Here is a 13,520-nt window from a genome sequence, read left to right on the forward strand (position 1 = left end):
GTTGCAGGATGCATGAACTTGAGACTCTGTCCTGATTTTCGTGAACATCACACTGGTTTTCCCGTAACTATATGCATGATGTCATCTTTGACAACACCAGTCGTGACATCGCCGTTCAAAAATAAACCGCACATCAAACCGACAGCCTGGATGGAAACACCTGACAAAAAAGCCCAAAATTCAGGTGTCATGGACGCATTATATCAACCATTTGCAGGAGAAAAACATGACTGGAATCCGTTGTTATCAAACACGTGGTATCGTTATGCTACATTAATTGCTAAACAAAATAGGAAAAGTAATTGCTTTGTTTGTTCTTTTATGCCACATTCTGTAACGTAACAAAGAGTGCATTCAAAGGTATTTGGAGATAAAATGGCTCGAGCTGCGTATATGTTAATATCTTCGCATAAACCTGATCAACATTTTCCAGTTCTTCGCAATGCTTCGAGAGGAGAGATTGTTCCAAGTTTGGATACCATTTTGGAAACTGAAAATCAGGTTATGACCGAGAGCGGATTGCGATTACCAGTATGCGTTGCAATGTACGGTACAGGTCAAAATTTAGGTTTTATAGATGAGAATAGATGTTTATACGTGCTACCGTTAAACACCAATGTCACCATTTTACCTGTATCTTCACATCTTTGGTGGTTATGTGGTTGGAAAGTATATTCTTTTATTCCTCCGAAAGCCTACGGTATGTGCGCACCTGTTACTGTGACTGACAATACTTTCATCGTTACCAGTCGTCCAGCACACCATCATGTGAAAAGAAGAGTGTCGTTTAAGCCCCACGATTCGATCTGGGGAACTGATGTTCCAGAACAATTCAAACACCATAGCACGGGAAATAAGGTAATGTTAGCTCTTTTTCCACAAATTGGAGTAGCTAAAAACATGCTACGAATTGAAACAATGGACTACAGGTTTCAAGTGTTTGTAAATGCCAGTTTGGAAGTAGATGAAATGCAAAACACTGAAATTGCAGCAATTAGACAAATGGTGCTGCAAAATAGAATGGTTTTGGACCTTTTGACAGCGCCACAAGGGGGCGTCTGTGCTATGGTGGGTGATACTTGTTGTACGTACATACCCGAAGAAGCGAATTCCATAAACATGACTGATGCCAGAGATCACTGGCCTGATCAACCGTGGATCTTTGACGGGCTCTTTGGGGGCTCTTGGTATAAGACTTTGCTCAGAATGTTTATCCCATTCGCAATTGTAATTGTACTTATTTTCTTAGTCATTGGTTGTATTATTCCATGCTTAAGAGCAATGCTAATGAATATGATAACTAATTCCCAGGTGAATTACGCAAAGGTTTTGTATCAACAAATGCGTGAAGGGGACCCAGTGTTGTAGCTAGGGATAGTACACCATGGCCAGAGAGTGGATGCTCCAAAGAACAAAAGCAAAAAAAGAAAACGGAGAGCCGAGAAGGAGTTTTCCTCATTAAAAACCCTCAAAAATGGAGAGGTTATATATCACAGCAGCAAAATTGTGATAGAGGTTTTTCGCCTTCTCCATGGTAAGTTAAATAATATTAGACGTTGGATAGATGAGATTAGAATGGTTCCCTGTGCAATTAGTATGACGTGCATGCATGAAATCTTTTGGAAATGTATGAACTGATGTTTAAATGTACAACAGGAGGGAATGATAGAGTGTTTATGCACATTAGTAAACATATTACGTTATTTCATGTTTAGATTAAGTAAACATATGTTTTTTCATGTTTAGCTTAGTATATATTATGAATTGTGCACGTTTAATTTCAGTCTAATTTAGTTAAATAAAACTATCAGTCTTATTAGTTCAATAGCCGTTGGAGAAAAAGCAGCGGCTCCAACTTCAATCTGAGACCCGCCCAACACTGAGTTGCTCGTAACCGATTGGACGGGAAAGGTCGACTTGTTCGCAACTGATTGGACAACAGATCGCCACTCTGTGTGTTTAAAAACTTGTCGGAGCGGGAGCTCGTTCTCTTTTGCTCTTTTGCTCTTTTGCTCTTTCTCTTTGTTCTCTGTGCTCATGTCTTCGTCCCACCGAGACGAGAAGTGCCTTTTCTGTCTCATTAGAATAAAGTAGTTTTTTGTTCACCATCTATTGTACTTGCTGATATTTTTATCAAGTGAACTCCAGACAATGCGCGAACCAGGAAAGACAAACGAAGTTTTAACCGAACAATGGTATTATGTTTTATAATGAAATGTGTGTGTATTTAGGCTGCAGAATGCTAATATGACAGTTATATAAGTGAAAACATGAATATATAGCCTTCTGTTTAGTTGTATTGATCATGTGAACTTTTTATTGCCTTAAACGCATTTTCAGAGCAAGAGAAAAACGTTTTCTGAACAAAATCATCATTTAGGCTGCAGAGGGCTAATTTGACACTTGTACAAGTGAAAACATGAAGATTAAGCCTCTTGTTTAGCTGTGAGGATCATATTTCGCTTTTATTGCCTTAAACGCATTTTCAGAGCAAGAGAAACACGTTTTCTGAAGTAAATGTTTTCCTCATGGTTTTATGTTTTATAATAAAATTTGTGTGTATTTAGGCTGCAGAGTGCTAATATGACAGTTATATAAGTCAAAACATGAAGATTCAGCCTTTTGTTTAGCTGTGAGGATCATATTTCGCTTTTATTGCCTTAAACGCATTTTCAGAGCAAGAGAAACACGTTTTCTGAATTTAATGTTTTCTTCATGGTTTGAAGTTTTTTGATGAAATTAGTGTCTGAATAGGCTGCACAGTGCTAATCTGACACTTATACAAGTGAAAACATGAAGACTAAGCCTTTTGTTTAGCTCTGGGGATCATATGAACTTTTTATTGCCTTAAACGCATTTTCAGAGCAAGAGAAACACGTTTTCTGAAGTAAATGTTTTCTTCATGGTTTTATGTTTTATAATGAAATGTGTGTTTATTTAGGCTGCAGAGTGCTAATATGACACTTATTCAAGTGAAAACATGAATATATAGCCTTCTGTTTAGCTGTAATGATCATGTGAACTTTTTATTGCCTTAAATACATTTTCAGAGCAAGAGAAACACGTTTTCTGAACAAAATATTTTCGGCATTGTTTTAATATTAATGATGTATCTATTTAGGCTGCAGAGGGCTAATTTGACACTTGTACAAGTGAAAACATGAAGATTAAGCCTTTTGTTTAGCTCTGGGGATAATATGAACTTTCTATTGGCTTAAACGCATTTTCAGAGCAAGAGAAACACGTTTTCTGAACAAAATATTTTCTGCATTGTTTTAACTTTTATGATGTATCTATTTAGGCTGCAGAGGGCTAATTTGACACTTATACAAGCCAAAACATGAAGATTCAGCCTTTTGTTTAGCTGTGAGGATCATATTGCGCTTTTTATTGCCTTAAACGCATTTTCAGAGCAAGAGAAACACGTTTTCTGAATTTAATGTTTTCTTCATGGTTTAAAGTTTTTTGATGAAATAAGTGTCTGAATAGGCTGCACAGTGCTAATCTGACACTTATACAAGTGAAAACATGAAGACTAAGCCTTTTGTTTATCTCTGGGGATCATATGAACTTTTTATTGCCTTAAACGCATTTTCAGAGCAAGAGAAACACGTTTTCTGAAGTAAATGTTTTCTTCATTGTTTTATGTTTTATAATGAAATGTGTGCGTATTTAGGCTGCATATGACAGTTATTCAAGTGAAAACATGAATATATAGCCTTCTGTTTAGCTGTGATGGTCATGTGAACTTTTTATTCCCTTAAACGCATTTTCAGAGCAAGAGAAACACGTTTTCTGAACAAAATATTTTCGGCATTGTTTTAGTATTAATGATGTATCTATTTAGGCTACAGAATGCTAATATGACACTTATACAAGTGAAAACATGAATATATAGCCTTTTGTTTAGCTGTGAGGATCATATTGCGCTTTTTATTGGCATAAACGCATTTTCAGAGCAAGAGAAAAACGTTTTCTGAACAAAATATTTTCTGCATTGTTTTAATATTAATGATGTATCATTTAGGCTGCAGAGGGCTAATTTGAAACTTGTACAAGTGAAAACATGAAGATTAAGGCTTCTGTTTAGCTCTGGGGATCATATACTTTATATTGGTTTAAACGCATTTTCAGAGCAAGAGAAACACGTTTTCTGAACAAAATATTTTCTGCATTGTTTTAACTTTTATGATGTATCTATTTAGGCTGCAGAGGGCTAATTTGACACTTGTACAAGTGAAAACATGAAGATTAAGCCTTTTGTTTAGCTCTGGGGATCATATGAACTTTATATTGGCTTAAACGCATTTTCAGAGCAAGAGATACACGTTTTCTGAACAATATATTGTCTGCATTATATTAATTTTTATGATGTATCTATTTAGGCTGCAGAGGGCTAATTTGACACTTATACAAGCCAAAACATGAAGATTCAGCCTTTTGTTTTGCTGTGAGGTTCATATTGCGCTTTTTATTGCCTTAAACGCATTTCCAGAGCAAGAGAAACACGTTTTCTGAATTTAATGTTTTCGGTATTGTTTTGGTATTAATGATGTATCTATTTAAGCTTCAGAGGGCTAATTTGACACTTGTGCAAGTCAAAACATGAAGATTCAGCCTTTTGTTTAGCTCTGGGGATCATATGAACTTTTTATTGCCTTAAACGCATTTTCAGAGCAAGAGAAACACGTTTTCTGAAGTAAATGTTTTCTTCATGGTTTTATGTTTTATAATGAAATATGTGTGTATTTAGGCTGCAGAATGCTAATATGACACTTATACAAGTGAAAACATGAAGATTAAGCCTTTTGTTTAGCTCTGGGGATCATATGAACTTTTTATTGCCTTAAACGCATTTTCAGAGCAAGAGAAACACGTTTTCTGAAGTAAATGTTTTCTTCATTATTTGACGTTTTATGGTGGAATTAGTGTCTTTTTAGGCGCAGAGTGCTCATCTGACATTTATACAAGTGAAAAAGTGAAGATTCAGCCTTTTGTTTAGCTGTAATGATCATGTGAACTTTTTATTGCCTTAAACGCATTTTCAGAGCAAGAGAAACACGTTTTCTGAAGTAAATGTTTTCTTCATGGTTTTATGTTTTATAATGAAATGTGTGTGTATTTAGGCTGCAGAGTGCTAATATGACACTTATTCAAGTGAAAACATGAATATATAGCCTTCTGTTTAGCTGTGATGATCATGTGAACTTTTTATTGCCGTAAACGCATTTTCAGAGCAAGAGAAACACGTTTTCTGAACAAAATATTTTCGGCATTGTTTTATTATTAATGATGTATCTATTTGGGCTGCTAATGACACTTGTACAAGTGAAAACATGAAGATTAAGCCTTTTGTTTAGCTCTGGGGATCATAAGAACTTTATATTGGTTTTAACGCATTTTCAGAGCAAGACAAACACGTTTTCTGAACAAAATATTTTCTGCATTGTTTTAACTTTTATGATGTATCTATTTAGGCTGCAGAGGGCTAATTTGACACTTGTACAAGTGAAAACATGAAGATTAAGCCTGTTGTTTAGCTCTGGGGATCATATGAACTTTATATTGGCTTAAACGCATTTTCAGAGCAAGAGAAACACGTTTTCTGAACAATATATTGTCTGCATTATATTAATTTTTATGATGTATCTATTTAGGCTGCAGAGGGCTAATTTGACACTTATACAACCCAAAACATGAAGATTCAGCCTTTTGTTTAACTGTGAGGATCATATTGCGCTTTTTATTGCCTTAAACGCATTTTCAGAGCAAGAGAAACACGTTTTCTGAATTTAATGTTTTCTTCATAGTTCTAAGTTTTTTGATTAAATTAGTGTCTGAATAGGCTGCACAGTGCTAATCTGACACTTATAAAAATGAAAACATGAAGACTAAGCCTTTTGTTTAGCTCTGGGGATCATATGAACTTTTTATTGCCCTAAACGCATTTTCAGAGCAAGAGAAACACGTTTTCTGAAGTAAATGTTTTCTTCATGGTTTTATGTTTTATAATGAAATGTGTGTGTATTTAGGCTGCAGAATGCTAATATGACACTTATACAAGTGAAAACATGAATATATAGCCTTCTGTTTAGTTGTGATTATCATGTTAACTTTTTATTGCCTTAAACGCATTTTCAGAGCAAAATATTTTCTGCATTGTTTTAATATTAATGATGTATCATTTAGGCTGCAGAGGGCTAATTTGACACTTGTACAAGTGAAAACATGAAGAATAAGGGTTTTGTTTAGCTCTGGGGATCATATGAACTTTTTATTGCCTTAACGCATTTTCAGAGCAAGAGAAACACGTTTTCTGAATTTAATGTTTTCTTCGTGGTTTGAAGTTTTTTGATGAAATTAGTGTCTGAATAAGCTGCACAGTGCTAATCTGACACTTATACAAGTGAAAACATGAAAACTAAGCCTTTTGTTTAGCTCTGGGGATCATATGAACTTTTTATTGCCTTAAACGCATTTTCAGAGCAAGAGAAACACGTTTTCTGAAGTAAATGTTTTCTTCATGGTTTTATGTTTTATAATGAAATGTGTGTGTATTTAGGCTGCAGAGTGCTAATATGTCACTTATTCAAGTGAAAACATGAATATATAGCCTTCTGTTTAGCTGTGATGATCATGTGAACTTTATATTGGCTTAAACGCATTTTCAGAGCAAGAGAAACACGTTTTCTGAAGTAAATGTTTTCTTCATTATTTGACGTTTTATGGTGGAATTAGTGTCTTTTTAGGCGCAGAGTGCTAATCTGACATTTATACAAGTGAAAAAGTGAAGATTCAGCCTTTTGTTTAGCTGTAATGATCATGTGAACTTTTTATTGCCTTAAACGCATTTTCAGAGCAAGAGAAACACGTTTTCTGAACAAAATGTTTTCTGCATTGTTTTAACTTTTATGATGAAATCAGTGTCTATTTAGGCTGCAGGATGCTAATCTGACACTTATACAAGTGAAAAGATGAAAAATCATTTGTTTGTGTAGCTGTGAGGATCATATGAACTTTTTATTGCCTTAAACGCATTTTCAGAGCATGAGAAACACGTTTTCTGAACAACATGTTTCTCATGGTAAATTTTATGACGAAATTAGTGTCTATTTAGGCTGCAGAGTACTAATTTGACACTTTTACAAGTGAAAACATGAAGATTAAGCCTTTTGTTTAGCTCTGGGGATCATATGAACTTTATATTGGCTTAAACGCATTTTCAGAGCAAGAGATACACGTTTTCTGAACAATATATTGTCTGCATTATATTAATTTTTATGATGTATCTATTTAGGCTGCAGAGGGCTAATTTGACACTTATACAAGCCAAAACATGAAGATTCAGCCTTTTGTTTTGCTGTGAGGTCATATTGCGCTTTTTATTGCCTTAAAGCATTTCAGAGCAAGAGAAACACGTTTTCTGAATTTAATGTTTTCGGTATTGTTTTGGTATTAATGATGTATCTATTTAAGCTTCAGAGGGCTAATTTGACACTTGTGCAAGTCAAAACATGAAGATTCAGCCTTTTGTTTAGCTCTGGGGATCATATGAACTTTTTATTGCCTTAAACGCATTTTCAGAGCAAGAGAAACGTTTTCTGAAGTAAATGTTTTCTTCATGGTTTTATGTTTTATAATGAAATATGTGTGTATTTAGGATGCAGAATGCTAATATGACACTTATACAAGTGAAAACATGAAGATTAAGCCTTTTGTTTAGCTCTGGGGATCATATGAACTTTTTATTGCCTTAAACGCATTTTCAGAGCAAGAGAAACACGTTTTCTGAAGTAAATGTTTTCTTCATTATTTGACGTTTTATGGTGGAATTAGTGTCTTTTTAGGCGCAGAGTGCTCATCTGACATTTATACAAGTGAAAAGTGAAGATTCAGCCTTTTGTTTAGCTGTAATGATCATGTGAACTTTTTATTGCCTTAAACGCATTTTCAGAGCAAGAGAAACACGTTTTCTGAGTAAATGTTTTCTTCATGGTTTTATGTTTTATAATGAAATGTGTGTGTATTTAGGCTGCAGAGTGCTAATATGACACTTATTCAAGTGAAAACATGAATATATAGCCTTCTGTTTAGCTGTGATGATCATGTGAACTTTTTATTGCCGGTAACGCATTTTCAGAGCAAGAGAAAACACGTTTTCTGAACAAAATATTTTCGGCATTGTTTTATTATTAATGATGTATCTATTTGGGCTGCTAATGACACTTGTACAAGTGAAAACATGAAGATTAAGCCTTTTGTTTAGCTCTGGGATCATAAGAACTTTATATTGGTTTTAACGCATTTTCAGAGCAAGACAAACACGTTTTCTGACAAAAAATATTTTCTGCATTGTTTTTAACTTTTATGATGTATCTATTTAGGCTGCAGAGGGCTAATTTGACACTGTACAAGTGAAAACATGAAGATTAAGCCTGTTGTTTAGCTCTGGGGATCATATGAACTTTATATTGGCTTAAACGCATTTTCAGAGCAAGAGAAACACGTTTTCTGAACAAAATATTGTCTGCATTATATTAATTTTCTTGATGTATCTATTTAGGCTGCAGAGGGCTAATTTGACACTTATACAACCCAAAACATGAAGAAGATTCAGCCTTTTGTTTAACTGTGAGGATCATATTGCGCTTTTTTTTGCCTTAAACGCATTTTCAGAGCAAGAGAAACACGTTTTCTGAATTTAATGTTTTCTTCATAGTTCTAAGTTTTTTGATTAAATTGTGTCTGAATAGGCTGCACAGTGCTAATCTGACACTTATAAAAATGAAAACATGAAGACTAAGCCTTTTGTTTAGCTCTGGGATCATATGAACTTTTTATTGCCCTAAACGCATTTTCAGAGCAAGAGAAACACGTTTTCTGAAGTAAATGTTTTCTTCATGGTTTTATGTTTTATAATGAAATGTGTGTGTATTTAGGCTGCAGAATGCTAATATAGACACTTATACAAGTGAAAACATGAAATATATAGCCTTCTGTTTAGTTGTGATTATCATGTTAACTTTTTATTGCCTTAAACGCATTTTCAGAGCAAATTATTTTCTGCATTGTTTTAATATTAATGATGTATCATTTAGGCTGCAGAGGGCTAATTTGACACTTGTACAGTGAAAACATGAAGAATAAGGGTTTTGTTTAGCTCTGGGGATCATATGAACTTTTTATGCCTTAACGCATTTTCAGAGCAAGAGAAACACGTTTTCTGAATTTAATGGTTTTCTTCGTGGTTTTGAAGTTTTTTGATGAAATTAGTGTCTGAATAAGCTGCACAGTGCTAATCTGACACTTATACAAGTGAAAACATGAAAACTAAGCCTTTTGTTTAGCTCTGGGGTCATAGGATCTTTTGAACTTTTTTATTGCCTTAAACGCATTTTCAGAGCAAGAGAAACACGTTTTCTGAAGTAAATGTTTTCTTCATGGTTTTATGTTTTATAATGAAATGTGTGTGTATTTAGGCTGCAGAGTGCTAATATGTCACTTATTCAAGTGAAAACATGAATATATAGCCTTCTGTTTAGCTGGTGATGATCATGTGAACTTTATATTGGCTTAAACGCATTTTCAGAGCAAGAGAAAACACGTTTTCTGAAGTAAATGTTTTCTTCATTATTTGACGTTTTATGGTGGAATTAGTGTCTTTTTAGGCGCAGAGTGCTAATCTGACATTTATACAAGTGAAAAGTGAAGATTCAGCCTTTTGTTTAGCTGTAATGATCATGTGAACTTTTTATTGCCTTAAACGCATTTTCAGAGCAAGAGAAACACGTTTTCTGAACAAAATGTTTTCTGCATTGTTTTAACTTTTATGATGAAATCAGTGTCTATTTAGGCTGCAGGATGCTAATCTGACACTTATACAAGTGAAAAGATGAAAAATCATTTGTTTGTGTAGCTGTGAGGATCATATGAACTTTTTATTGCCTTAAACGCATTTTCAGAGCATGAGAAAACACGTTTTCTGAACAACATGTTTCTCATGGTAAATTTTATGACGAAATTAGTGTCTATTTAGGCTGCAGAGTACTAATGTTCCGCTCTCCACTAAGGTAAGGGAGATACGGTGTGTGGGATCCAGAAAAAAAACACAAGACAAGCAGTGCGATATGTCTTGACTCTAACAGTGGTTTACTTCGAATGCCCAAATTTAATGCAAATGTATGCAAAGCTGCGCACAACAATTCCCTGTCCAACGATCTAAATTGGTCCGACATGAAACACTAACCGAAGCAGGCTTTCCTTGTTTAAAAAAACATTTTCGATATATATCATTTGTAACCAATATAACTACGCGAATGTAACCAAATACGAAATGAGATACTTTACAACCTGTCACATACTCCCCCTCAAAATAGATGTTGTCCCCAACATATGTACTAGTAAATAAATAAATGCGCTGGACGACATGCCCAAAACAATTACGCATGGTATTATGAACTGCATCCAAATATGAACTATAATAATGAACAGTTTACAGACTGGAACTCTTTTCATACATTCTGTTTACATTATAACAATCAACAGTTCACAGACTGGAACTCTTTTCATACATTCCGTTTTAATTATACACATCAGGGCTCATCGGGGTCTTCTTGTTTCCATCTCACTGTGCTATGAAGTGTCGATTAACCATCTCTGTAGTACTCCGTGGCATAATAGGGGTGTGCACCATACATCTGAATTGTCTGTTCACCATAACATGGTACTGTCCCTACATTGTAACAAGATTGCGAACCGTACGTGAATAAATTGGGTTTCCTGTGTTCTCGTCGTGGCCGTTGATTTCCCCAATATCAGGAATTATGGACAGTGGACAGCCCTACTGGCTGACTGGGATAAAAGGGGACACACCGTCACAGGTGGATCATTCCACGGATCATGTTCCCTCCGTTCCGTCAGGTGGATCTTCGGATCAACTTCCTGGTCAGTTCATTCCCCAGTTGATTGTCATCATGGTGTGTCTCCACGAAGCTCAAGTCCCGCAGTTCTGGTGAGTCTGGTAGGGTGCTCTGGCGATGCAACACTGGATAATACTCATCCTCCTCCTCATCCTCTTTCTGGATTTATCTCTGGCATCTTGTTTGGTTGCTTGCAATTGGATTTTTTCTTGGACTGTGGCTGTAGTGAAGTCTCTAATGGCAAATGATCACATTGCAGCAAGAGATTCGGGGGGAGTATCTAGATCTGCCCTTCCCCCTCTCAGGTTTCAGCTCATAAACTGGAATGTCTTTGCTGACTTTACAAACCACTGTCTGAACAACATCCTCCCAGTGGTTTCTCAGTTTGCCTGAACCTCCGCGTGGGGTAAAGTTTCGAACTAGAACACGATCACCGGGCAACAGAGTAGAATACTTTAGTTTACTGTCATATAGTCTCTTACTCCTGGCAGCAGCTTTGTTGTTATTTTCTTGCGTGATCACATACGCTTCCTCCATACCCTTTTTCCACTTCCTCACATCGTCCCTCTGGTTGGTGTCACCCTGGTTAGAGTCTGGATTCAAACTAAACAACATATCAACTGGTAAACTGGTGAACGTTTACCAGTCACTCACTTTTGGTACAGTTGTAAGCATGAACTAGTTTGTTTAGTGAGTCTTTCCAGTTACTCTTTTGTTTCTCTGTCAGTGTCTTTAACATCTGGATCAGTGTTTGATTAAATTGTTCAACCTGTCCCATTTCCTGTGGGTGGTAGGGGGTTGTCCTTGAACCCGCAACCCCACAATATTCCTTCAGTTGAGCAAAAAGTTGATTTTCAATTCATCACCCTGATCATGGTGAATCCGAAGAAGGAACCCAAACTTTAAAGCATAGTCATTAAAGATTTTGTTTGCCGCTGTTTTGCTAGATTTGGACGTTGTAGCAGATATTCACATCTGAACACTTGGGTCATCCATCATACCAGCCCTGAAGACTGGGGCAAATGTCTTGTATACTTGCATGCCTTTCCCCCGACTCATTAGTGCGACCTGAAACCTATTACTACCCTACCCAGACAGTATAGACAGCAGACTTGCATTTGAATGTGACTGACACCACCCTACTGAGACCCGACAGATGACTGTGCTTCTACTGGTACTTGTTGTTGGTATAGTCAAGATGTGTCGGGGGACATCTTTTAAAGTGGGGAGAGTGTAGGGGGTTAGAAACGACGTCCGTTACTGTATGTTATTCGATTAGACTACCAAGTCAGGAGAGGGCGCTACGCGCCTGTGAATGGAACGGAGGAAGACGATGTAGGCTCAGCTCACGCATGCGCCGTTAGTCATAATTGCCGCTGTGTGAAAATGATTAACACGGTTGTCTCTTGTCGTCTTGTCCTCGTCGTTCACAGGTATTCAAAATAATATGTGTTAGACATCCTCAAGATGTCAAAGTAATTGGGGACTTGTTGGGCGATGCTATATATGAAACCTTTTTTTGTGGCTTTGATGAATGTTTTGTGGCTTTGATGAATTTGGATTTTTGGATGTCAATTGTAGTTCCCAGTACAAACACACGAGCGTGCATGACTGCATAATCATGTGCGAATGTGGAGGATATATATACAATGTATAGATGTTGAATTTATAGATCTACACATGAACGTATTCGGATATTGAAAATTGCTGAATTGATGTTTTGATGAGTAATGAGTTAGTCATAAATGCCGCTGTGTGAAGCTGATTAACACGGTTGTCTCGTGTCGTCTTTTCCTCGTCGTTCCAGTGCTACCTGCCTGTGACGCTTTGAACCGACCCAGGTATCCCCTAGGCCTGAGGCCTAGGGGATACCTGGGGATCCACAAGTGAAGAGGCTGAGAGGATGAAACGCCTCGGTACTGTGACCAAAAATCGATCTGTGAATGTCCATGCTGCTCAAACTAATCAAACTGACCAGATTAACCAGACCAAAGTTGACTCTGAAATACAGGCTAACCGTGCTGCCATTCTCGAGCTGACTGCACAAAGTGACCGCACTCACCAAACACTTTGTCCAAGTTGTTAACCTACAGAATCGGCGCCTCAGGTAGATCCATGACTCGATCCTCAAGACGACCCCAGACACCAACGAATGAGACAGGCAGGTGTCAGGTCTGTGTGCGAAAGAACATTAAGAGCTGCCCTCACTGTTTTATTTGGTGTCAGGAAGGACATAGAGCTGTGGGCTGTCTGCGAAGAAAGCACCGGGAAACAGGATAAGGTCACTGGAGTGAGGCTTCCCGTGATCAATGCCAATGACAAGCCTCCAGTACAAATCAACTCGGTTGAACCAGTAACATCCATAAATCTGACGAAGCAGTGTCAGTCAACATAAAAAAAACATGTAGCACAAGTAATTGGCAAGCGATGTATTGTCTCCTGTGCACTCAATGGTGTCCACTACAAATGCTGCTTGACTCAGGGTCTCAAGTGACCGTGGTGAGTAGGGCGTGGGTAGAGGAAGCACTGCCAACGTAACCATTCAGCCACTTTCATCCCTATTCCCGGACCAACCGTTTGAGGTATCTGCAGCGAATGGCA

Source organism: Hippocampus bargibanti, linkage group LG16, assembly GCF_051943395.1.
Source record: "Hippocampus bargibanti isolate YZ-2025 linkage group LG16, ASM5194339v1, whole genome shotgun sequence".
NCBI lineage: Eukaryota > Metazoa > Chordata > Actinopteri > Syngnathiformes > Syngnathidae > Hippocampus > Hippocampus bargibanti.